At 39.3% G+C, this 24,464-nt stretch overlaps 1 protein-coding gene across 1 annotated transcript in view; it reads right to left on the minus strand.

Moving 5' to 3' along the window:
- The window catches only part of CADM1 (cell adhesion molecule 1), a 328,154-nt gene that overhangs the window by 192,529 nt on the left and 111,161 nt on the right, over positions 1–24,464 (minus strand). The window lies entirely within an intron of this gene.

Consider the following 24,464-nt stretch of genomic DNA (forward strand, 5'->3'; position numbering starts at 1 on the left):
TTGTTGTTGTTGTTGTTTTTTAAACACAATTTGCCCCTATTCTGGACTGACGCAGAGATGGCTAAGCGCCTAGGTGTATTTCCTTCAATTAGTGATATGTACATGTTCAAAAGCACACGGACTGTTACAGAGCATGTTTAATTTGGAAAAGTGCTTTGTTTCCTCTCACATTTCATTAAGCGCTGCCCAGGCACCTGAGTGTCTTCATTATAACCGGACCCAGTTTTGTAGGGATACCTGAGCGAATCACGTTCCCTGGGAGATTACTTCCGACCCGGCACTTAACATTCATATAGGACACAGCTGCCATGAAAACCGATTCACGAAGCAAGTGGGACAGCTCTTACACATCCTACAGGCACGTACTGGGGACCCCCATAATGAAGACACATGTGACACTGTTTTAGCTGCTCTTTAAAAGGCTTATTTACAATAAGATCCAGCACTTGCAATCGTGAGGTCATCCCTACATTACTAAATCTCTGAGATTTTTTTTTCCTGACTCTGCCAAGTGACTTTTTGAAGCCTCATAAGCAAGCATTCATGAAGGCCATTCTGATGTTCAAAGCAGTCGAGAGGTTGATCTGTATGAAATAGGAGAGCCTTTGTAAGATTTTGAATATACTGAATGATGCATTTGAAAGATAACTTGGGGAGGAAGAAGTCCTAATATTAGGGGCACATATAGTGACATGGGCTTGTTGGTGTTTTTGTTTTCCTGTCTGTCCCTTGGTTACCGTGGCACTAAGACTGCAAATGCTATAAAAACCACATTCGGGTGTAAACAAATCTGTATAATGACCTTTAATACAGTGCTTTCCAACAGAACTCTCTGCAGTGATGGAAATGCTCTTTTCTACTCTCTCCAATATTGTGGCCAATGGCCACACGTGGCTGTTGAGCCCTGGTGATGTGGCAAATGCAACTGAAGACCTGCATTTTTAGCTTCCGTTAACTTTCTTTTTTAAAAAAACATTTTTTTAACGTTTATTCATTTTTGAGGGACAGAGAGAGACAGAGCACGAGTGAGGGAAGGGCAGAAAGAGAAGGAGACACAGAACTGGAAGCAGGCTCCAAGCTCTGAGCTGTCAGCACAGAGCCCGATGCGGGGCTTGAACTCACAAACTGGAGATTATGACCTGACCGAAGTCAGACACTTAACTGACAGAGCCACCCAGGCGCCCCTAGCTTCTGTTAAGTTTCAGTAGCCGCAGGTGGCTGGGGGCTCCCCGGTTTGCCAGCAGCACCAGAGGGCTGTGCCAGGCCTTCCTTCCAGCTCCCGGGCACCTAGAAGAGTGAGCAAAACCTGGTGTTTACTTTGTGTGGGGGAAGCAGTCATAATGTGTTAAAATGAATCCTAAGAAGGAAGGCCTCTCTTCCTTAATAAGGGGATCAGGCGATCCCCACAAGGAGCAGACTGTCCTTTGTAAAGGCCTCCAATAACCCAGTCTCCCTGCAAAGCTGCTACTAAAAGATAATTTCCACCGTTCAAGCATGTATTTCCTATGGCACCTTTGCAACCCTTGGGCAAACCTGCAAAACGTTAGAGAGGCTATTATTTTATTCTTCAACTGCTCTAGTATTCTATGGGAGTGGTTCACTAGCTGTTCGGAGCAAGTAATACAACCTGGACACGTAAGATTTTATAACCCCACTTGCTACAGGAAACCTGGCAGAAGATGCATTAGTTAACACAGAGTCACAATTTTATTTTTCAATTAATCTTTAAAACTGGGAAGAAAGAAATCACTCTCAGATGTTCGGAGAAAAGACAGTTAAGTCACAGAGTAAATTAAAACATAACATCCCGGCTCCACATAAAATTCTGAACAAATTTAATGGCATCCTGGCATCCTGGAATCTCTGACAAAAAAGGTACATTTGCATTTATACAACATTAACAACTGAAATAAAATCAAACCGCCTCGCTCACAGAAGATTTTTGATTTCATTAATATCCTTACAGATTTCACCTGTCCGCAAGCATTGATTAGCCAGGAAAAAACAGCACTGTGTCTGATCAGGCTTCCGACTCCAATATTAATTGAAGTCAAAAGCACAAGCAAAAATCGAGCCACAATACATTATTCTGAAATGCTGCCACAGGAAAAAAGGCACAGTGCTGATTCCATCCACTTCCATTTTCTTTGCAACAAATCTGTCATTTAAGACTAAGATGTTAAGATATGACTTATCCTCGCTGAAGTCATCTCCCTAAAAATGCAGATCTTCCAGCAGGCTTCGTAGCCCTGATCTCTTCCTACAAGTTGCGCCTGATTCGAGCAGATAATTTTGCTCTCTTTAATCCAGTGGAACTGAATAAGTTCTCGGTGCTTCAAAAAGAAATTATAGGAACAAAAATTCTCTCCCCAGAAAAGTACAGGTAAGATTCTAGTCTATTTATTCATGGGGAAAGTGTTCCTCAGGTTGCCATGGAGCCTCCTCGAGTAGTAAGGAAGACATCAGAGCAGATGTGTGGTGCAGGGGCCTCAATCACAAACTGCACACGTTATACAGGGCACGATTCAGGCTCACAGAACACTACTCTTCACTGAGGGCTGCTGCTGCTGACCACATGTTTGTTATCTCCCACAAAATCCACGCGCCGAAGCCCTAATCCCTCACTGGAAGAATATTTCAAGATGGGGCTTTGGGGAGGTAACAAGGGTTAGCGATGTCAATAAGGGTGAGAATCTCATGAGGCAATTAGTGCCCTTAATAAGAGACATCAGAGAGCTCGTCCTCTCTCTGGGCACAAAGAGGTCATGTGAACACACTGCCGGAGAGCACCCACCTACAAGCCAAGAGAAGAGGTCTCAGAACGAAGGCTACATCGCTGGCACCTTCACCTTGGACTTCCCGGACTCCAGAATTGTGAGAAATAAATTTCTGATTTGTAAGCCCCCACAGTCTGTGGTATATGGTTCCAGCAGCCCACGCTGACTAATAGAGCTGCACCTCCGAGTTCGATTTTGTAGTTGGCAGCCCTGAGCCCTCTATACCCACCTATGAAAGCAAGAGCCGGAAACACCAGAGCGAATGCCCAGTGTCACCACAACGCGGCCATTAAGGAATTCAAAAGTACTGGCTATTTAATCTACAATTAAAATAAATATTTCTAGGGGCACCCGGGTGGCTCAGTCAATTAAGCATCAGACTTCAGCTCAGGTCATGATCTCACAGTCTGTGAGTTCGAGTCCTGCATTGGGCTCTGTGCCAAGCTCAGAGCGTGGAGCCTGCTTCGGATTCTGTGTCTCCCTGTCTCTCTGCCCCTTCCCTGCTCATGCTGTTTCTCTCTATCTCTCGAAAATAAGTAAACGTTAAAAAAACAAAATTATAAATAAATAAATAAATAAATAAATAAATATTATAAATAAATAAATGAATGAATGAATAAACAAATAAATAATAAAGATTTCCACTACTTGCCAATGTGGAGTAACCAGGATCAGATTCACCCTACCACGTGAAACAACAAAAACGGAAACAAAGTAAGAGAAACCAGGGATTTCACAGCACTGGATGTGAGGCAACAAAGGACAGCAATTCCTAAGAGTCGTGAAACAGATGAGGTGAGGCCTACTACTGCCCCGAACCTACTTTTTGGACAGTTTCCAAGACACAGCCTGGGGAGGAGAAACAGGTGGAACCCAGAGAGACCAAGGCACCTAGAGTTTGCAGGACCAAGAACCAAGGAGGAGAGAGGTATATATATATATATATATAGGAGTACCCTATATATCTGCAGAGGGCCCATCTCAAGCATTCAACAGAGCATTAATTCATACATAAGTGTCAACAACTACCTGGGACTGGGGGAAGAAAACACCATCTGAAATGTTAAAGGAAGCAATGAGTAATACACACCATGCTACAAATAGTGTCTATTCCCACCAGACAGAACGAAAACCTCATAATTTCCAGAGATTACTCAGAAAGGTATTTCTTTGGTAGTGGGAATAGTCAGCCCTAGACGAAACACTGTTCCAACACTACCCAACAAATCTTAAAAGCAGAACCAAAAGTATCAAACTATTTCCAACTAACAGGACTTCATACCAGAACAAACCTCAAGAATATGTACAAAAGTATCAAACTCCAAAGAAGAATTTCACAATGTGTAGCATCTAATCAAAGATTAGTAGGCATGCAAAGAAGCAGAAAAAAATAAGACCCATATTAAGAAAAAAAATCAAAACTCACGCGGACTGACACAAATGATAGAATTAACAAAAAGATTAAAAGAACATAACTGTATTCTACATATTCAAAATAGAAATATGGAAGATCTATTTTTTAAAGCCCAAATGGAACGTCTAGCGGTAGACTTCAACGTGTGAAATGAAAAATACACTGAATAAGATTTAACAGCTGACTGGACATTCCAGAAGAAAAGATTTCCTTTGAAGACAAAACAGCCTAAAATGAAACAGAGACAAAAATGGAAATAAAAACAAAATCGTTAAGCTGTGGGGCAACCAGAGATGCGAGGTCAGTGAATTCTAACCATAAAAACATAAAGAAAACTACATCCAATCATAGCATTATAAAATTGTTCAAAACTAGATAAAGAGAAAAACTTAAAAGAGGCCAGAGAAAAATATGTTCTAATGAGAGAAAAAATATAAGGATAGCATAGGATTTCTTGTTAGCAATACTGCAAGCAAAAAGGCATTGGAAAAACATCTTTAAAGCTTATAAATAAAATATATGTCAACCTAGAATTAAATATCCAGTGAAACTCACTTTCAAAAATAAAAGCAAACTAAGATAAATATGTGAAAAAAAAATTTTGGCCTACAAAAGCTGAAAGAATTCATCTAATAAATCTGCATTATAAGAAATGTTTAAAAAGTTGCCAGAGAAAAGGAAAAGGATATTAGATGGAAATATAGGTCTAAAGAAAGTACACCAAAAGTGGTAACTACACAGGCAAATGTGTAAGAATATTCTATTATTTAAAAGATATCTTTAAATATTTATTTAAATTGTTTCTAAAAGCTGAGGCATCTGGGTGAGTCAGTCATTGAGCAACTGACTCTTAATTTCGGCTGAGATCGTGATCTCATGGTTTGTGAGATCAAGCCCCACGTCAGCTCTGTGCTCTCAAAGCACAGAGCTTGCTTGGGATTCTCTCTCTTTCTTTCTCTCTCTCTTTCTCTCTCTCCCCGCCTCCCTTCCTCAAAATAAATTTTAAAAAATAATAAAAAATAAAAGCTAATGAGTCAACCAAAGAAAAATAAATGTTGTGGAGTTTATAACATATGTAAAAATCAGATGTATGACAAAAGTAGCACATAGGCTAGGAAAGAAAAAGAGAAGCATAGGATGGGAGGACTTTATACTCCACATGAAGTGGTATAATATCACTTGCAGAGTAACTTTGACAAGTTAAAGACGTATGCTATAAACCCTAAAACAATCATAAAAATGTTTTTAAAAAGAATTGTAACTAATAAACCAACAGAGGAGACAAACTGGAAATATACAAAGTACTTAACTCACACAAAGGGCAGAAAAAGAAAAACAGATATGACAAAACAAACAGGAAGATGAATCGACCTAAGCATGTCAATAACCATATTAAAAGTAAATGGTCTAAACAACCCAATTAAAAGGCAGAGATTGCCAGATAGGATAAATTTGAAAAGCCAAGCCCTAATTATACACTTCCACAAGAGAAGCACTTTGAATATAAAGACACAAATAAATTAAAAGTAAAAAGACAGAAAAATAGATACCATGCCAACATTAAACCTAGTATAAATACTTCCCATTAGCATTGTTCTTCTAAAGTCTGATATACATCAAGTGTAAAACTCTGCCAATGAATCCAGATGATATTAGACAAGAAAAGTATGAAAACTGTTTGCTTCAAGTTTAGTTTTACATGTTTTACAAAATCATCAGTGAACATATAATTCATTGTTACAAATGTCTTAGTAGGATCATACATTTTTCACAGAAATCAGTGCCAGGAAAATGTCTGCATTCAATGTGAATTCATGTGCTTTCTTTAATCAGATAAGTATTATATGAGCCAAAGTTTTCCTTTATGTCTTGGCTAACAGTCAGAGCTCAATGCTCAACCTATTGCCAAACTCTAAAAATAAATCCATCCCGGTCACTTAACAGGGTCCACACTCCCTTCTTCTCATTGGTTTTTGACCTCTCCTAAAATTATTTCACTTGCACTGTAATATTAGAAGCTACTTTGAATATTTTTAAGAGTTGTCTTTTATAACAGAAAGAATATCAGGAATCAAACACGAGTGTTTGCCCTACCGCATATAAGGTGTGTGAATTTAAATCAGAGAGGTTGAGTAACTGCTCCTAAGTTCCATTTTATACTATAAAGTGAGAATAACAGTGGTTACTTTGCTTCCCTCTCAATATTTAAAAAAATGTGTAGTATACAAACTTAAAAACATAAAATAAGGTTAAGTTAATATTAAAGTTAAAGGATTATAAAAATTGATGTGGATTAATTTTTTTAATGAAAACTTGATTATTTTCAAGTTAACAAAAATCCATGAAAACTTAGATGCACCTATGGGGCGGGGCACCTGTGTAGCTCAGTCGGTTAAGCGTCCGACTTTGGCTCAGGTCATGATCTCATGGCTCATGACTTCGAGCCCCGCATCAGGCTCTGTGCTGACTGGAGCCTGCTTCAGATTCTGTGCCTCCTACTCTCTCTGCCCCTCCTCTGCTCATGCTCTGTCTCTCTTTCTGTCATCCATTTGCTAAAAGTAAAAAAAAAAAAAAAAAAAAAAAGTTAGATGGACCTATGTAGAACTAAAGTCTGTTGTAAGAGAGCAATAAAGTGAACTGCCACAGTTAGATTCCAGAACTCTGAATGCAGAAACAAGAACAAGGGAAACACTGGCACTCACTCTCAAGTGAGCATGGATGATAAAAGGCATCACCCAAACCAGGCCTGGATCTGCAGAAGTATTAAAGATGGGCCCCCAAAGGCTTGTGAATTCAGGTATGTGTGTGTTACTCCTTTGATTGTCAATTAACATTTCTGCATAAGAGGAAAGAAAAGGAACATGGGTACAAGGACATAAATTGCTCTGATATTTTATCAAATGCAGAATTGCCCTTAAGCAAATCTACTCCGGTACCAGGCATTCTGCTCGAAGCTGTGAGGATTCTCCCTCTGGCCTCGGGCAGAGCCTTAGTTGTGAGGTTCACCTGAATTTTAGCATTCCAAGTGGTCAAAGGAACCCGCAGCCTAGCTCTCACAGGGGCGAAAGAACTAGTCTTTTCCTGAGTAGAGAGCAGTGAGCTACACAACAACAACAACAAAAGAATTCAGAAGGTACATAGGTAGCTCGTCAAGAATATGGTCAACCCGAAAAGACAAGGGGGTAGAGCTGAGTGTCTGCAAGAAAATAGTTCAGAAAATAGATGAGTGGTTTCACACTTTTGGTGAGCATCTGAATCACCTGTGGAACTTAAAAATGCAGGTATCTACCAGCGACTATAGCAGTGCGTCTCTGACATAATCCCACTTTGAGAACTCCCAATATTAGTGTCATTAGGAACCAGAATTTTTGGCATAAAAATGAACGAAAATACAACTGCATGACTTAAGTAAAGGCCGGATTTAAAGTAAAGATTACATACACTGAGTTTGAATTGGAAGAGACAAGATGAAGTCATTATGCATTTTATCTTTTAAGACAACAAAATTGTATCTCCGAGCTCTGTACGTTAAAAAGATCTAAAAACAATGATCTATCCAAAAGCAGTAAGCATCCCCTAGTGACCAGATTATGGTTTCTAAATAACATTTCCCATTAAAAGGAACAAGCTCCTAGGAGAAACAGTTTATTCTAGGTCTGAGAAAGAAAAACAAACGTTATAAAACAAACCTGGAAAATCTGACACCAGGAAAGAAGGATGTTAACAAAGATTCCAGAATCATGTTAAAAGGTGTCAAGAACCAACATGAAGAGGCTCTTGTGGCAAAAACAGGATCACATGAGCATCAACAGAATAATAAATAATTGTAAAGGATTGAAGGGTAACTATGTTCAAAGCTATGATCTCACAATACTAAAAGAAAATAAAACCTCCATGATGGCTTTTTAAGGGTACCAGAGAAGCAACTATTCTGAAAGTTACTAAATAGAGGTAAAGAATCAATCCTATTACTTTGCCCTTCCTGTATCTACTGCATCTGGGGGTAAACAACGAGGGGAAGTTTCTCTTTATGAAGGAATGGGAGACTAGGATCATCACCACTTTGCAGCCCTTATTTAAAAGAATACGGGCGCCTGGGTGAATCAGTCCATTGAGTGTATGACTCTTGATCTCGGCTGAGGTCACCATCTCCCGGTCCTAAGATCAAGCCCTGTGTCCTCAGGCTCCAAGATGAGTGTGGAGCCTGCTTAGGATTCTCTCCCTCTCTCTCTGACCCTCCCCCATTCTCACATGCACCCTCTCTCCCTCTGTCTTTCAAAATAAATAAATAAAATTTAAAAAGACTCAGTAGAAGCAATGATCTTCAAATAGTCACTAACCTCACACACACAGAAAGGTACAGGCATCATGTGCCAACCTTCAGGCAACCATCCCCCCCCCCCAAAAAAGAAAGTCACACCTGTATCAGACAGACTGCTAGTCTGATTTACAGGAGAGCAAGAGATAAAGAAACACGTTAACCACCACCATAAGGCTATAATAAGCCAGATCAGACTGTAGGAAACTCTACAGAACATATGGTCCAGGTTCTTCAACAAACTTGAAGGGAGAAACAAGAAGGGGGGAAGGAGAAGCTCTAGGTTAACAGAGACTTGACCTATTTATCATCCAGAATCAAGGTGACTTTATTCAGCTCTTGAGTCAAACAGACAAAAAAGCTTGGCTCTTGAGTCAAGCAAACAAAAAGTTTGGTAAAAACAAGACAATTATAGAATTTGAATACTGGCTGGGTAAAGAATTACAGTTAATTTATTTATGGAAATAAAAAAGTATTATATAAATAAATGTATGTATATTAAATAAATAGATGTATGAAAATAGCATCTTTAAAAAAAAAAAAAGTCCTGACTTTTAGAGAACTACACTGAACTCTTCATGAACGAGATGATACAATGTCGACAATTTGCTTTAAAACGATCCACTGGTGGGGGTGAGGGGGAGAGGAATGGGTGAGGTTACAGATGAAATAACATTGGCCATGAGTTAGTTACTGAAATTGAGTGATGGGAACATGAGGTCCAATACACTCTTCCCTCTGCTTCTGTGTGTTTGACATTTTCCATATAAGTTAAAAAATGTCACAAGCAAAAACAAAAAATACAAGATTATGGCATTAAAGTTCACATCTGGGTCATCTCTGAGGAAGAGAGAATGTTGACAGGGCATGAGGGAGATTCTGGGTATTGGCAAAATTCTATCTCTCGACCTAAGTAATGGTTACTCAGGTGTTTATTTTGTGGTAATTACTGAATTGTGCATTTATGCCTTGTGCTACTTTCTGGTGTTCTACTTAAAACAAAACAAAACAAAAAGTTACGATTAGTCTGAAGAAACCTAGACTATACAAACACAGGAAATGTACTCGACAGGACGGAAGTATTTAATACCTTGTAATGCATAATACATAGTGTTTTAGAAATTTATGGACATTGATCAAAAAGAAAATGACAATGTGTTGTGAATGTTGTGTTGTAGCCTTTAATCTTATGGGAACTCATCATAAGACTCAGACCCATAACAGAATCAGGACATACATATTAAATGCAGAGAATATGCTAATAGCAAATAGTTACGAAGCATCTATTGTATTAGTTGAGTTAAAAGGTGTTTGTAAATTCTCTTAACTATTCTTTCAAATAAGATACTCTTTCAACTTTCACTCATCATGTTAAATTCATTTTTACTGATCGACTAGCCAGTATACGTTTATTGGTATACCATATGGTATAAAGATGAAATTACTGTCTTGTACATAGAGATGAAAGCAAAGTAAATAAACATGTAATTTACTTTGAAAAAGCCAAAGTGAGTTGAGAGGCCATGTTTCTGAATGGTTGCAAAGCAAGATCTTTGGTATCAGTCAGTCAGAAATCCTTGCTCACCTGACAAGTTCTATGATAGCAAATACACTCTCTTTTGGTGCCTCAGTTTCCTCATTTGTAAACACAGTAGCAGTATTATCACTTCTGGCTACTCTGAGGATTAAATGAGATAGAACTCTTAGCTCAGTGCTCAGCATACGGTGCCTGCTCATTAAATATTACCATGTAGTTATGACTACTATAATTTTAAAAGGATCCGTCTTGTAAAACGATAAAAGAATCTACCTCTCCTTTGGTACTTTCAAAATGCTCCCTTGAGGGGCGCCTGGGTGGCGCAGTCGGTTAAGCGTCCGACTTCAGCCAGGTCACGATCTCGCGGTCCGTGAGTTCGAGCCCCGCGTCGGGCTCTGGGCTGATGGCTCAGAGCCTGGAGCCTGTTTCCGATTCTGTGTCTCCCTCTCTCTCTGCCCCTCCCCCGTTCATGCTCTGTCTCTCTCTGTCCCAAAAATAAATTAAAAAAAAAAAAAATTGAAAAAAAAAAAACAAAACAAAACAAAACAAAATGCTCCCTTGAAAGAAACAGGATCAGGGCACCTGGGTGGCTCAGTCGGTTGGTTGAGCGTCCGACTTCGGCTCAGGTCATGATCTCACGTTCCGTGAGTTCGAGCCCCGCATCGGGCTCTGTGGTGACAGCTCAGAGCCTGGAGCCTGTTTCGGATTCTGTGTCTCCCTCTCTCTCTGACCCTCCCCTGTTCATGCTCTGTCTCTCTCTGTCTCAAAAATAAATAAACGTTAAAAAAAATTAAAAAAGAAACAGGATGAAGAAACGATAAAATAGAGAATGCTGCTAATAAGGTTTCTGGGGGGAAAAAAAACATTTTATTTCAACTAAGACAAAAAAATGAAAGGGGTCTATGACACAGAACAACCGGATGGCTAAGAATTCAAAAGCAAGATGCTGGGTAAGTTAAAAATCAAAACCTAATTGCTGTAATGGTTTCAAGCTGGGAAAAAAAAAAAAATACAACCGCTTTCAGACTTGAAAGTTTACAAGCCAAGGCAGACTTAGAAGAAATTATTCAACAACCCTAAACCACTGGTTGAGAGAATCAGGTCAGGCGGTACAAAACCCCATGGGAAACCCACCTGAACCAGATAGCCATGAAAAGTACATTGGCTCTTCTCTGAAGCAGGTACCACTTACCTGGGTGTCAGGAAATCGTCCTAGTCGCTAGGGGTCCCGTCGGGTAATCCCCGATGACACTGGTGGCCCTGGTCTCCCTCCGAGGCTCCAGAGTACCTCATAGCCCACAGGACTTTTAAGGTCCTTAAATATGTGGTATATTTTGACAACAGCATGTTTTATAAGTCATTTGTCATCAGCAAACTTTAGACAAGGTTAATGAAAGTTCTGTCACTTTAATGTCTAGCCGGCTTTAAATTACAAATGTCATGCGCCACGACTAAAGAAAGGGCACCGCAATAATACCATAAACCATCATCTCCAGGGACATACAGGTAATTGCATAGCTCATTAAAAAACTGTTTTAATTATTAATTGACCGTGTCAGAGTTGTCCTTTGAAGTCAATTTTAATTTTTTTTTTCCTTGCAAGCATTATGATTTCAAGCTGACCTACAGAACTTTGTGTACACCTAAAAAACTGCCAGCAGAGGTTGCTAAGAAAGCTCTCTGATACTCAGAATTACTTTCCAAGTCATTTGCAAATAATTTGCTTATTGAGGGGACGGAGACAGCCAAACATTTTTGGAGAGGTGTGGTCTATTCTGTTCACTTTATAGAGGCCATGGAACAAAATAATAATAATAATAATAATAATAATAATAATAATAATAATAAATTCGCAGTGGAAAGAGCAAGCACTCATCATTTTAACTTTTTGTCCACGAGGATGCAAACAGTGACTGCAAGTTTTTGCAGAAGACCACAGGGCAATCTGCTCAGGATTCAGTTGAACTTATGAATGGGACAGCTCGTTAAGTTTCTTATATAATAAGTAACTCTATAAATAAGCTGTTTGCAATCTTCAAAGCTGAACGGTCCTCAATCACAATGGGCGACAAGAATTCCGATGCCTAACTCTATCCCTCAAGTTGCTCCATTCAAGAGAGAAACTCTTCGTCCTACTTTATTTTTTCCACATGAATCCAGAAGGTGATTTAGAGATAAGATGATGTCCATTTCTGCAAAAGATGCCAATGGCATCTAGAATAAAATGACTAATTCTATATTTATAAAGAGACAAGCATCCATAATGTCAAACGACAGAGTTCTGATTTATTAGCAAATTGAACTTTCACTGGAAGAGAAAAGAATTTCTCAAAATGGGGATCTTATAAATTAATCCAGTCCTTCCTGAAAACCATTTTAAAAAGACCATGCCAACCTCAAGTTCGAATGATTCGTTGTCTCGTAAAAATCTGGGGTGAACGGGTCCGATAGCAAATTTCTGGAACAAGAATCCACCTACAACACAACCTGAAAATCTGACACAGGTTTTAGATGGTTAGGGCACGGACACGAAGCCAAGCTCAGGCTATTTCCATCAACACAAACACTGACAGTAAGTTTGTCCACCAAGTTTACGGGGCCAACAACTTATAACTCAAGCCCAGGATCAATTTGTGGACTCGGCTGTTGTTAATGACCGTGCAGGGAGAGTAACAGCAGAAAACTGACAGCGACATCAGGACTCAAAGATCATCTCCCAGAATGTGAAAATGAGGAAAGTCAATTCTGCTGTACTGTCTGCACCTTGAGAATTAAACAGCAACGACCAAGCAATAACAGGAATCATTCTCATTGGAGGCTGGTGCATCTGATTCTTTTCTGCCACATCAAGCAGAGGTTGGAAAAGCACGAAAGGAAGAACCCATTCTACCCACATTCCCCACATTACGGAAAACTGAGCAAAGATACAGAGCAAATCGCCTAAGTAAATACACATTCAAACATTTAACTAAACTACAAATACACTAGGAAATGGGGCCGGATGGCACAGGGGTCAGCAAACTAAGGCTCACGAATAAAATCCAGTCTGCTGCCTGCTCTTCTGTGACCCCTGAGCTAAGAATCGTTTCACTCTCTGTTTTTCTTTTTTAAAGTAAGCTCTACGCCCAGCATGGGGCTTGAACTCATGACCCTGAGATCAAGAGTTGCACACTCTATTGCCCCTCGTTTTCACATTTTTAAGTGGTGGGGGTAAAAAAAAATTTTTTTTTTTAAAGAACAATATATCACAACTCATGAAAGTTCTATGAAATTCACATTTCGGTGTCCATAAATAAAGTTTTATTGGAACACAGCCATGTTTGTTCGTTTACATATCGTGTGTGGCAGCTTTCAAGCTACAACGGCAGAGTTGAGGGGTTGTGAAAGATACCGTAAGGCCCGCGACGTCTGACATATTTACTAACTTGCCCTTTACAGAAAAACTTTGCCAACCTCCGTTATAATGAAATGGAACCGAAAATCCTAACCAATCTTTGATGGTGTATCAAGCAAGCTAGCCCGATCGCCATTCCTTCGAGCAATCCTGATGTTTAATAATTTACAGATTTTCCCTCAAAGAGGAGATTTTACAATGAATGATAAATATCTCCAGCTAGAGAGTACAGCAGGAGTGTCTCCAAATTGATGATAAAGTTCTGTCTCTGGTACACACATATGAGTGCAATACAATGTACAATATTCTAATTAAATTGAGGAATGGCTGCACAAGCCATGTTTCTATTAGCCAGGTCTTATTTGATTTAGCAGCAGTAATGAACGCTGAATCAGGTTAGGGTTGTTAAGCTTATCTGGCTTTGCCAATCTACTGAAATTAGGATAATAAAACTGCAGATATGTAATATTGAAGACATTTAAAAAGAAAACTCGTTTATCCTCAATTAAAATATCCACAATACGGACAATAAACTTATTACTCCTCCCTCCAGAAAGGTTAGGTTGAAGAAAATAGCACATTATAAAGAATTCAGTCCGGCATGGGGACGGGGGAGTTACATTTCAGAAGATCAAAAATAGCCTCACTTTCTTGTGATACCAACAGCTCACACATTTTGGGGGGGGGGGGGGTGCGGGGAACAACAGGCAAAACATAGAAGCTTAAAATATTCTCCGACAAAATGCTGCACTAGATTTTTGGCTTCAATGAAGCTAAAATTCTTCTCTACGTGGAGTAGGGACCGGGTGGTGATCCAGCTTCCTAAAATGAGCAAACGCCTTATGCGGGCATGTTACAGGATCTGCTTGTTTGAGTCCCTGGGGGAAAAATGCGGTCACCACCTCTGATCAACTTTCCTTCGTGAGACCAAAATAAAAGTTACGACTCATTTCATTTTCTTGATTTCACGAGTTTATTGACATCAACACACAGAAATCAACTCTAGACTGAAACTATCAATCATCTCGGTATGTCATAAAACACGTTATCTTTAATGGTATTTGTTTTAGGTACCAATTAATTTTACGAGGCAATAAGAAAACGGCAGCCCCTTCCTCCCCCTTCCATATATCTAGACAAACAGATAGAGGCCAAATCAATGGGCTGAAAACAGTGTATTTGAAGTCAGCTAGGAAGATGCACTAGTTCCAACCGTCAAGACATGGATTCCCATGTCTCAGCAGCACCATCCCATTCAAAACCAGAGCAGCCGGACTATCCCCAGAAAGGCAAACACGCAGTTCCTCTATTTCCCCATTTCCCCTAACTTACCATCCATAAACCGGATATACTAAATAAGTCAGACAGGAGCCAAGAAGAGTACCATCCGAGAGGGGGGAGAAAAAAGTACAAAATGCTTGGTTCACAGCCAAAGAGAAGTTTCACAAAACTACACCAGCGCTGATGTTGATCTCCAGCAACTCGCAGCCCGCACATGCCAGCCCTGATGATTCTCTTAAAAGTGCTCTCTTCAAAATATTAAACCGTCCATCAGTGTAAGTGATCCCATTAAACAATCTCTGGGTATGCCATCCAGCTGAGTGAAAAGAAAACCCTAATGATTATCTGAAATGGGAACCAAATGATTTAAAGGGAAATCTAAAATATTTTCTGAGTTTATCAAAAGGCAAATAGTAATTTTAAAGCTTTTTTCTACTTTCCACCACCAAAATAACTAAGCAAGCATTTAGACGAGTCTTGGAAGACTTTGGTTGCCTAAACCCTCTCAGTTTTTATCAGAGTTAACAGAGAGTGAGATTGCATAATTGGCAGTAATTAAGCAAAGGTTAGAGAGTCACACGTGTGCCGACAAAGGGATTCAAGCATCCGCCTTGGATAAGGATGGGGAACTGGATCGGACTGTGTCCAAGCTTTAGCTCCAAAGTGATTCATTCAGGCCACATAAAATAAACGACTACAGAGACACTAGCTCGGACTTCAACGAGGAGCTTAATATTTGCCTTAAACTTTAATGATACTTTTAAAAGAACCACAAATGAGCACATACCTCTCAGAAGGGCAGAGATGTTTCCCTTTCACACAAGCCCTTTTAGAAGACAGGTAATAACTTTCAAAACCATGCAAAATACAATTCCAGGGGAAAATCACAAACTATAAATACCATTCAGAACTAACTCTTTTAACCCACAGAGGAGTAACAATGGGAAAGCTGAGGAGACACAAGGTTCATGGAATCTGCACCATGTACTGAAAACAGACTTTGGAATCTGATGGACCTGCTTCCTATCTCGGTTCTAATTTTCACGAAGCTATTTGATCTTGGGAATGTCACTGAGCCTGTCTTCTTATTTGCAAACTGGGGACATCTTACTCATTGGGTTGTTAAAAAGATTCAATGGGAAAACCTACATAAACTATTGAAAATAGTACTTGGCCCATTTCCTCCCCTACACAATTCAATATTCACTGAATCTGAGAATGTGCAAAGCAACGCTAAGACACTGTCTCTCAAGTGTGATCCATGAAATGATTTTAAGTGGTACATAAATAAAATAGTTTCAGTTCTAATGTTTGAGATTTTAACCTAAGCATATTAAAAGAAAATACAGCCCAACAAACCTTAATTTCACGGCAAATACCGATCTGGATGAGGTTGGGCTTAAAAAAAAAATCAACTTGGAAATATAATGTCAATAATAATAATGGCAACATGACAAAAAGTCATACAAGAAACAAACACTGTTTTTGAAATATATATATACATTAGAAAGGATTTCTGTCTTCAACAAGTGTACAATGTGAGGACTGGGCGGGATCACACATGAGGTAACCAATTAAGTACCCCACATATTTCAAGTTCAGAGTTATTCAAAAAGAATGGTGTTGAAAGTCCCTCTCTTCTTGGCTCTTTTAACATGTATCACATATAAAAGCTCTTTAAAAATAAATGAGTTGAACAATTGTCATGCTGTGTTGCAACATAAGCTGATTTGGAAGTCCTTGTACAGTAGCATGTTGGGGATTTGTATGTTAAATCTTCTCTTTGAATTATCCGGGAAATCATTATTTTCTCACCTCTATTTTCTCTACAGAACACTGAGAAAAACAAAGGTTTCTGCTGGTTTAAACAGCCAAATCGCTCAACACCCTTGGAACAACACAGGGAACAATCTACTTAGAACTGTAAGATCCGAGAACACCAAACAGGTTTAGATTTCAGCAAGTATCATCCTTAGAGACCATACATGCTATAGGAGTAAGCTAAATTTGCATTTGAAAACAGTGAAACACACCAAGGGTCCTTTTCAAGGAAAAAGGGTAGCAAAATAAGAAAAAGAAAGGGACTTTATGAGTATTCCCAAGGAGAACCACAGGTTCCTGAAAAGCTCACACAACAGGCAGGACCTTGAAATTCTCACCAATCTTCAAACCAAACAGAACAAACTGTCTTATCATCATCTCATAGTGCATATGATATAATAACTTTTGCTTCTTAATCTCTACTGAAGTGGTCTTCCTGCAAGATTCCTCTACAACATTTTAACAGTAAACCTCCATGTCAAAACTTATCTACACACAGTATTAGCGTGAAAAAAAAAAAAAAGGCGGGGGTGGGGGAGGTGGGCAGTGGTTAATAAAAAAATAAAAAGCTACAGGCCACTGAAGCCATGCTGAAAGGGATCTAATACCCAGGGAGGATATAGTTCTATGGTGGAAATGTAGAAAAGGGGAATATGCCATGCAAGAAGAAACACGTAAAACAGAATAAGTAAAAAAAAGACAGCTAGCAGTGACATTCTCTGAAATACAAGATTTGCTTCTATAGTTTGGACCATACAAGGTGAGAGCATGTTAATGACTAATTAGGACCCTATATTAGCTAACAGGCAAGAAGAATAAAGCTACCGCATATCACAAAATCGCTCTGTCATATTGACATTCATTCTACCTGTCGCTAATGCATGGATTTTCTTAGAAGCTTTATGATCCAGCGGTCTTGGAGCCATGGCTAGAGCAGTGCCCACCTGCATCTCTGGCTAAGTACAGCCGCACAGAAGAACAGACAGAGGTGGTGAAATTAACAAATTATGTTTCTTCACAACTTGCTTGTAAGTATACATACTGTAAAAAAAAAGGCTATCGGGGCGCCTGGGTGGCGCAGTCGGTTAAGTGTCCGACTTCAGCCAGGTCACGATCTCGCGGTCCGTGAGTTCGAGCCCCGCGTCAGGCTCTGGGCTGATGGCTCAGAGCCTGGAGCCTGTTTCCGATTCTGTGTCTCCCTCTCTCTCTGCCCCTCCCCCGTTCATGCTCTGTCTCTCTCTGTCCCAAAAATAAATAAACGTTGAAAAAAAAAAATTTAAAAAAAAAAGGCTATCAAACTAGGTTTGGGATTGGATAGAATTTCTTAGATAAGAAGTTCTGAAATATATTTGTAAGAACTGCTTCCTTTAGGGGCACCTGGGTGGCTCAGTCGGTTAAGCGTCCGACTTTAGCTCAGGTCATGATCTCGAGGTTCTCGAGTTCGAGTTCCACGTCGGGCTCTGTGCTGACAGCTCCCTCTCCCTCTGTCCCTGCCCTACTCGTGCTCTGTCTCTCAAAAATAAATAAACGTTAAGTAAAAATTTTTTTTAAAGAAAGGAATTGTTTCTTTTGAAAGCAGTATTTCAGTTCAAACAGCTAATCTTTATTCTGGCTCTTCTGTTTTCTGCTATTTCAGCTAACCATCCTTGATCACCTTTCAATACTAAGAACAAACAGCAAGGAACTGAAAAGAAATCAGGAGCTCAACGGACTCCAAGGATTCTGGAGAGTTCTTGGAAAAAAAAAAATGCAACTGATCTTCATCTGTGTAGAGAAACACAAATCCCAGGGTCATTGCCACTAAATCGGCAGACCAGCGTGATGAGTGCTGCCGTCAATATGGCTATTCTACCTTGACTTTTGAATGTCAAAAATAATATGGACAGAATTGACTAAGCAGTCTCCGAGGTACTGCCTTTAAAATTTTTAACTTTATGGCCATTAAATATTGAACAGATAATTGGATTTATCCCCTTCAGTGCTTTATGGATGTACAAAGTACCTACCTTCTCCTGTTTTATTCAAATTAATGGTGCTCTTTTAAAGTGTCTGCCCTGAGCGTGTGCTATAGCACACTATAGCCAACTCATTAAAAAGGATGCTTCAGCTTCTGCTCGCCGACTCTTTTCCCCCTTTGCAGTGAGAGGGCAAAAACCACACTGAAACCCACCTCAACAGTTAAGGGCAAATCTTTTGAGAGTCACCCTGAAACCCAGATTCCTCGCTCCCTAAACTCAAGTACACGGTGTGATTTGGCAGTCGGCTAGCTGTTATCGTGGGAAACCACAACACAGAATCCGTATCTTCACTTTTTAATTAAAACATTTACAAACGCTTCTTTGCAACTGGGTAGCTTACTCTTACATTTTTAAATCAAGTCTGGAGAACACAGGCATGCCAGTATCTCTCCAGAGGATTAGCCAAATGAAACCTCGGATTGTGTATTGGGCAGGGGGAAAAAATACACCCATGGACAGGCTGTGCAATTCACACTACTGATAAGGGACTTCTATCAAATATGACTAACACCTACAAACGTACAATCGGGAAATAACTCTGGTAGAGGTGGTAGTGGAAAGGGGTTAATGGAAATAATGTTTTCATTTTAAACAATATAAATCCACAACTGGCATATTCCATTGGCCCATGACCTCTCCTTACCCAATCCTTGTTCAAGTCATTTGCTAGTGTAATTGAAACCTTCTTTGAGAGTCTTTAGATTTCATTTCAGGTTTGGGGGACAATGCAACTAAAAGACATTTACCATCCATCTTTCTTAACATTCCTAATCTAAATAGAAGACCCAAATCCAAGACTGTGCTTTTGATGGATCACTCGCCTCCCTATACAGTAGAGCTTAAAGAGATCCCATTATTGCTTTCAGAACACTTACAGAAAACATACATTCATACTCATTTTCGTTTTTACCACCCAGCTGAACAGCATATGTTTATTTTCAAAAATGTGTTTTTAAAGGAACAGATAGGTTTTCAATTAAATAATTTGAAAAAGAAAAAAAAAACAAAATAAAAACAACAGACACAAGTAAATGAAGCTGGGGGGGGGGGGAAGCTCCACCAGACAATTAAAAAAATATTAAATGTGGAAATAAGATTTGTTGCTCCTGAGCACAACGATAAAGATCCTGCAAAGCTTTCCCTACATGTGAGTCCCTTTAACACCAGTCCCCATCTATTAATTTCTTTTAGAGTGGAAACAGGCTTAAAGAAATACTTCCATCTCACTATGCAGTACCCTTAATGGGACTCTACTAGGGAAACACCCCTCCAACGGTCACCTCAACTCAGAATAATGGTTTCTAAGTTTGTCTTGGAATGCATAGGGAGGTCTATCTAACATGAAGCCAAATTGTTTTTACCACTTATATCTAGGAAAATTTGAAGAACTTAAGGGAAAAAAAACCCACACAACCTCAGCTTGGTACACATCAGATTAGGAGCAGTCTTAATCAGGAAGATTTCACATCTGGGTGGTCTGGGGGACTCAGTCAGTTAGGTGTCCCACTCTTGGATTTTGGGTCAGGCCATAATCTCATGCTTCATGGGCTCGAGCCCTGCATTGGACCCTGCACTGAGCGCGTGGAGCCTGTCTGGGATTCACTCTCGCATGCACGTTCTCTCTCTCTCTCTCTCTCTCAAAAATAAATGTTAAAAAAAAAAAAGATTTCACATCTTTTCCTCAGAAAATCCTTCCCAAACACACATAGATAAAAGCCGTAACGTCAACATTCAAACTGGCTTCTCAGAGCAGTTAAGAAGCTAAACAAAGACCCTCTCCTTTCAGACCCACTTCTACACTCTGACTTACAAGTGCAGTAACAGGTCAGTGTCAAAACTACAAATGAAGTTTGCTGAGAGCACCACCCCCCTGCCCCAGACACTAATTCTAAAGCACCTTTGGTATCCAAGCTGCTTTTTTTTTTTAATGTTCATTTATTTTTGAGAGAGAGACAGAGAGACAGAGCACAAGTGGGAGAGAGGCAGAGAGAGAGAGACACACAGAATATGAAGCAGGCTCTAGGCTCCGATCTGTCAACACAGAGCCCAACACGGGGCTCAAATCCACGAACCACGAGATCATGACCTGAACCAAAGTTGGACGGTTAACCAAATGAGCCACCCAGGCGCCCCTAAGCTGCTTTATTTCTGTGCACTGGGATTTTTCCTACTTAAGAACAGGATATAGAAGCAGACACATGCAGATATTAAGAATACATGGTTACCTCCAACAGAATTACCTGCTGGAATGGAAAGAGCAATTGACAAGTCTGTCGTGCCCCTAATTCTACAAATCAAGGTCTGTCCTGGAACACCATATCCCCTGAAGCCGTGTGGCAGTTCACTAAGCCATGCAGGATTAACTGCTGGGCATCCGTCATTCCACAAAACCTAACTATGTTAAGTTTGAACAAGAAGATAAAAGAGTATCTCACAGGCAAGGTCTGCAAATTCCAAAGATTTGAAGAAAGCCCATAAATTTCATCACCCAATGTGGGAGGAACACGCTAATATCCCATGTGGAGCTGGAGTATATGTCCACCATACATATTAAATATATATTTAGGCCTTCTTGTTTTAATGAAGACACATTCAGTCAGGAGCCTAACTCTTGAAAAACGTGCATGGCTTAATATGCTTACCACCTGAAGATGTTTTCGGAGTTCAAGTAGGAAATTAAAAACTAGTGAAAAGTAGCATGAGTAGGCTTACAAAGGAGTCAGAAGAAGAAAAAAGCCAAGCAGGTAGCAATAGTGTATGGAATCAGAGAACTTCATCCCCAAGATACACAGACAAAGGGGCTAAGAAAATGTCACAAAATATCTGGCACTTGCCCCTTCTGTGAACCAAGTGTTTCTTAGTTTCTGCTATACAAACCACTCAGGCTGCCTGCAAGAATCAAGAGGGGCTTTTGTTCTCTTTGAATTCCTGAAAAGTAGATGTAATTTAAAAAAAAAGGAAAGTAAGAATAAACTCTCTTAAACTTTAAGAGAATTAACCACACTTCCTTTAATTCAAGGACCAACTTCCTGTATGGATACACACTGCACTACACCTTTATGTAGAGTTTGGAATTGGAGAAGCATGTTCGTGCCTTATGTATTTAAAAATTAATATTAAACAAACAAGAGTGGAGAAAAAAATAAAGGCCTAAAAATCAAAAGCACACTGAAGCAAATTAAGACAAATGCACTTCAAATTAATCACACAACCACGGTGAAGGGAAAGGAGAAAAAGGATAATACAAGTATGACCTCGGGATTTTAGTATATACTCTCTATGCTAAAAAGGCATAGAGGGAAAACAGCAAACACGTCCGGAACCTTTTTTAGGTTTTCTGTAGTCATGTGGGTGAGACAATTCTGAAGCTATTTTTAGATGTGTTCTAAGACTGAGTAAATGAGTAAATGTGTTAGAAGCCAAGATTTTCACTGTAGAAGGAAAATTAAATATAGAATGGAGATAAGCACCCAGTGGGAATGGTGTGGCCTTGGAAGTACCAGTGGGAATCCATGATTTCTAAACTACAGCATGTGTGCACGCCTGTGTATAGGGTTTTTCCCAATTCCTACAATGGCACGCAAGTGAATCTGCTCCATTGGTAAGTAGCACACGGAGCACCCCAATACGGGTTTCTAAAACCATGCTCTGAAAGAAGCCAGAAATTGCTACAGAAATGGTTGATTATAGGGATAAAGCAGAGAAGGTACGAAACAAGCCCAGAAAGTATTAGCAGAAAAAAAGCTGGTGCTCAGAAAAATGAGAGCATGTCAAAAGAACATGGAAGACAATTTCAAAGGGGCTCCCACTGGTTAAATCTAGGGGAATTGGAGCATAAAAATATTTAAGAAAAGTAGTAAGTAATAAAACATTAAAAACCAGTCTGAGTCAATACCATTGATAGAAAGATAGACGATGGATGGACAGATGGATGGAAGGAAGCGTTCCCCTTTACAGGGAAATATAAACTACTGATGGGTAAATGTTGATGCTATGGTTGCAAAATCATACAAAAAACTAGGTTCGTGAAAGAAGGGGCAATAGAAGTGAAATCCAAGAAGAATTTTTTTTAAGTTTATTTATTTTGAGAGAGAGAGAGCATGTAAGAGGAGAGGGGCAGAGAGAGAGAGAGAGAGAGAGAGAGAGAGAGAGAGAGAGAATCCCATGCAGGCCCCGTGCTGTCAGTGCAGAGCCCGATGTGGGGCTCGATCCCATGAACCATGAGATCATGACCTGAGCCAAAATCAAGAGTCATATGCTTACCTAAGACACTCAGGTGACCCAAGGAGAAATTTTTGAAAAGAGATTTGCATGCATGATCTTAAAGTGTGTCTGTCCCCACAGACTGCTTATTGGTTTCACGGGAAAAATAGTAACTATACGTTAGAAAAAAAAAAAAATCAGACAACACCTTGAACAGATAAGTAAACCATCCATCACCAATGAAGGGCAGGGCACTGAGGGCCTCTGGACATAATTCCTTGAAAAGAGCCATGTCACTTAAGTACTATTCCAGCTAAGAATATAAAACCTTAATCTCATCAGGAAGAAACATCAAACCCAAATGAGGACCTTTTATTTTAAAAAAAAAAAAAAAAAAAAAAGGGGAGGAGGGATATACATATACATATACATATATATATATATATATATATATATATTTTTTTTTTTTATGTCAATGTCCTCTAAGAAAGACAGTCTGAAAAACTGTTCCCCCATTAAAGATGACATAAAACCTAAATGCAGTATGTGGTCCTAGAATGGATGTTTGTCTTGCAGGGGAGGTTCAAAAGGATATTCTTGAATCGACTCACAAAACAAAAGTGTGAATCGAAGATTAAAGCCTTACAGCAATGTTAAATTTTCTGAAGTTAGCAAATGTATCATAGTTATTTAAGAAAATGTTCTCATTCTTTGGAAATAATACTCTTAAGTATCTGGACACAAAGAACACACCAACAGGATGTATGTAATTTACTCTCAAATGGTTCAAGGAAAAAAATGCAAACAGAAAGATGGAGAACAAGGGGCAAAAAAGTGTTCATAAACATACATGATAAAATGTCATTTAAATAAGTGGAGCAAAAGGTCACTAAGAGGTGAATCTCTATAAAAGCATATGGGTTTCTTTGTAGTATTCCTGCAACTTTTCAGAAAATCAGAAACTTTCTCAAAAAGTGAAAGAAATAAGAGAGTTGCTCTCTCCCACACAACCCAGTAAATTGAAAATGATAGTTTCTAATCTCATAACCCTATTTCTGTTAATATCACCTGCATGTGGAGAAAGTGTTATACAAAGATGTGTCACAGCACTATTTATAAAAACAAACAATTTTTTAACATGTATTCATTTTTGAGACAGAGAGAGAGAGAAAGAGGGAAGAAAGGAGGGGGATAGACAGGGAAAGAGACACAGAATCTGAAGCAGGCTCCAGCCTCTGAGCTGTCGGCATAGAGCCCAATGTGGGGCTCGAACTCACGAACCACGAGATCGTGACCTGAGCTAAAGTCAGATGCTTAACGGACTAAGCCACCCAGGAGCCCCCAAAAACCAAACAATTTTAATTTTAAAGCGCATGTACTTCTGCCAAAAAAAAAAAAAGGATACTGATTAAATTAGGGTATATAAATTCACAAGAACACTATGCAACCTTTAAACGTGAACATACAAGTTTATAATAACAATTGAAAACACATATTAAGTGAAAACAGAATTAAAGATATACACAGGATGATCACATGTTGGTCAAAGAGGCAGATAAAAAGGAAAAACAAATACAGAAAAAAAGACTAGAAACAAATCCAAGAAAATGCCAACACTGGTCATCTGTCCCCTAGAGATGGTTCAATAGATAATTTCTTTCCCTTCCGCTTTCTGTAGACTTCAAATATATAATGCTTATG

This window comes from Lynx rufus, unplaced genomic scaffold (genome assembly GCF_022079265.1).
Source record: "Lynx rufus isolate CCGP_SWC_20201006 ecotype Redwood Valley unplaced genomic scaffold, mLynRuf1.p SCAF_9, whole genome shotgun sequence".
Taxonomy (NCBI): Eukaryota; Metazoa; Chordata; class Mammalia; order Carnivora; family Felidae; genus Lynx; species Lynx rufus.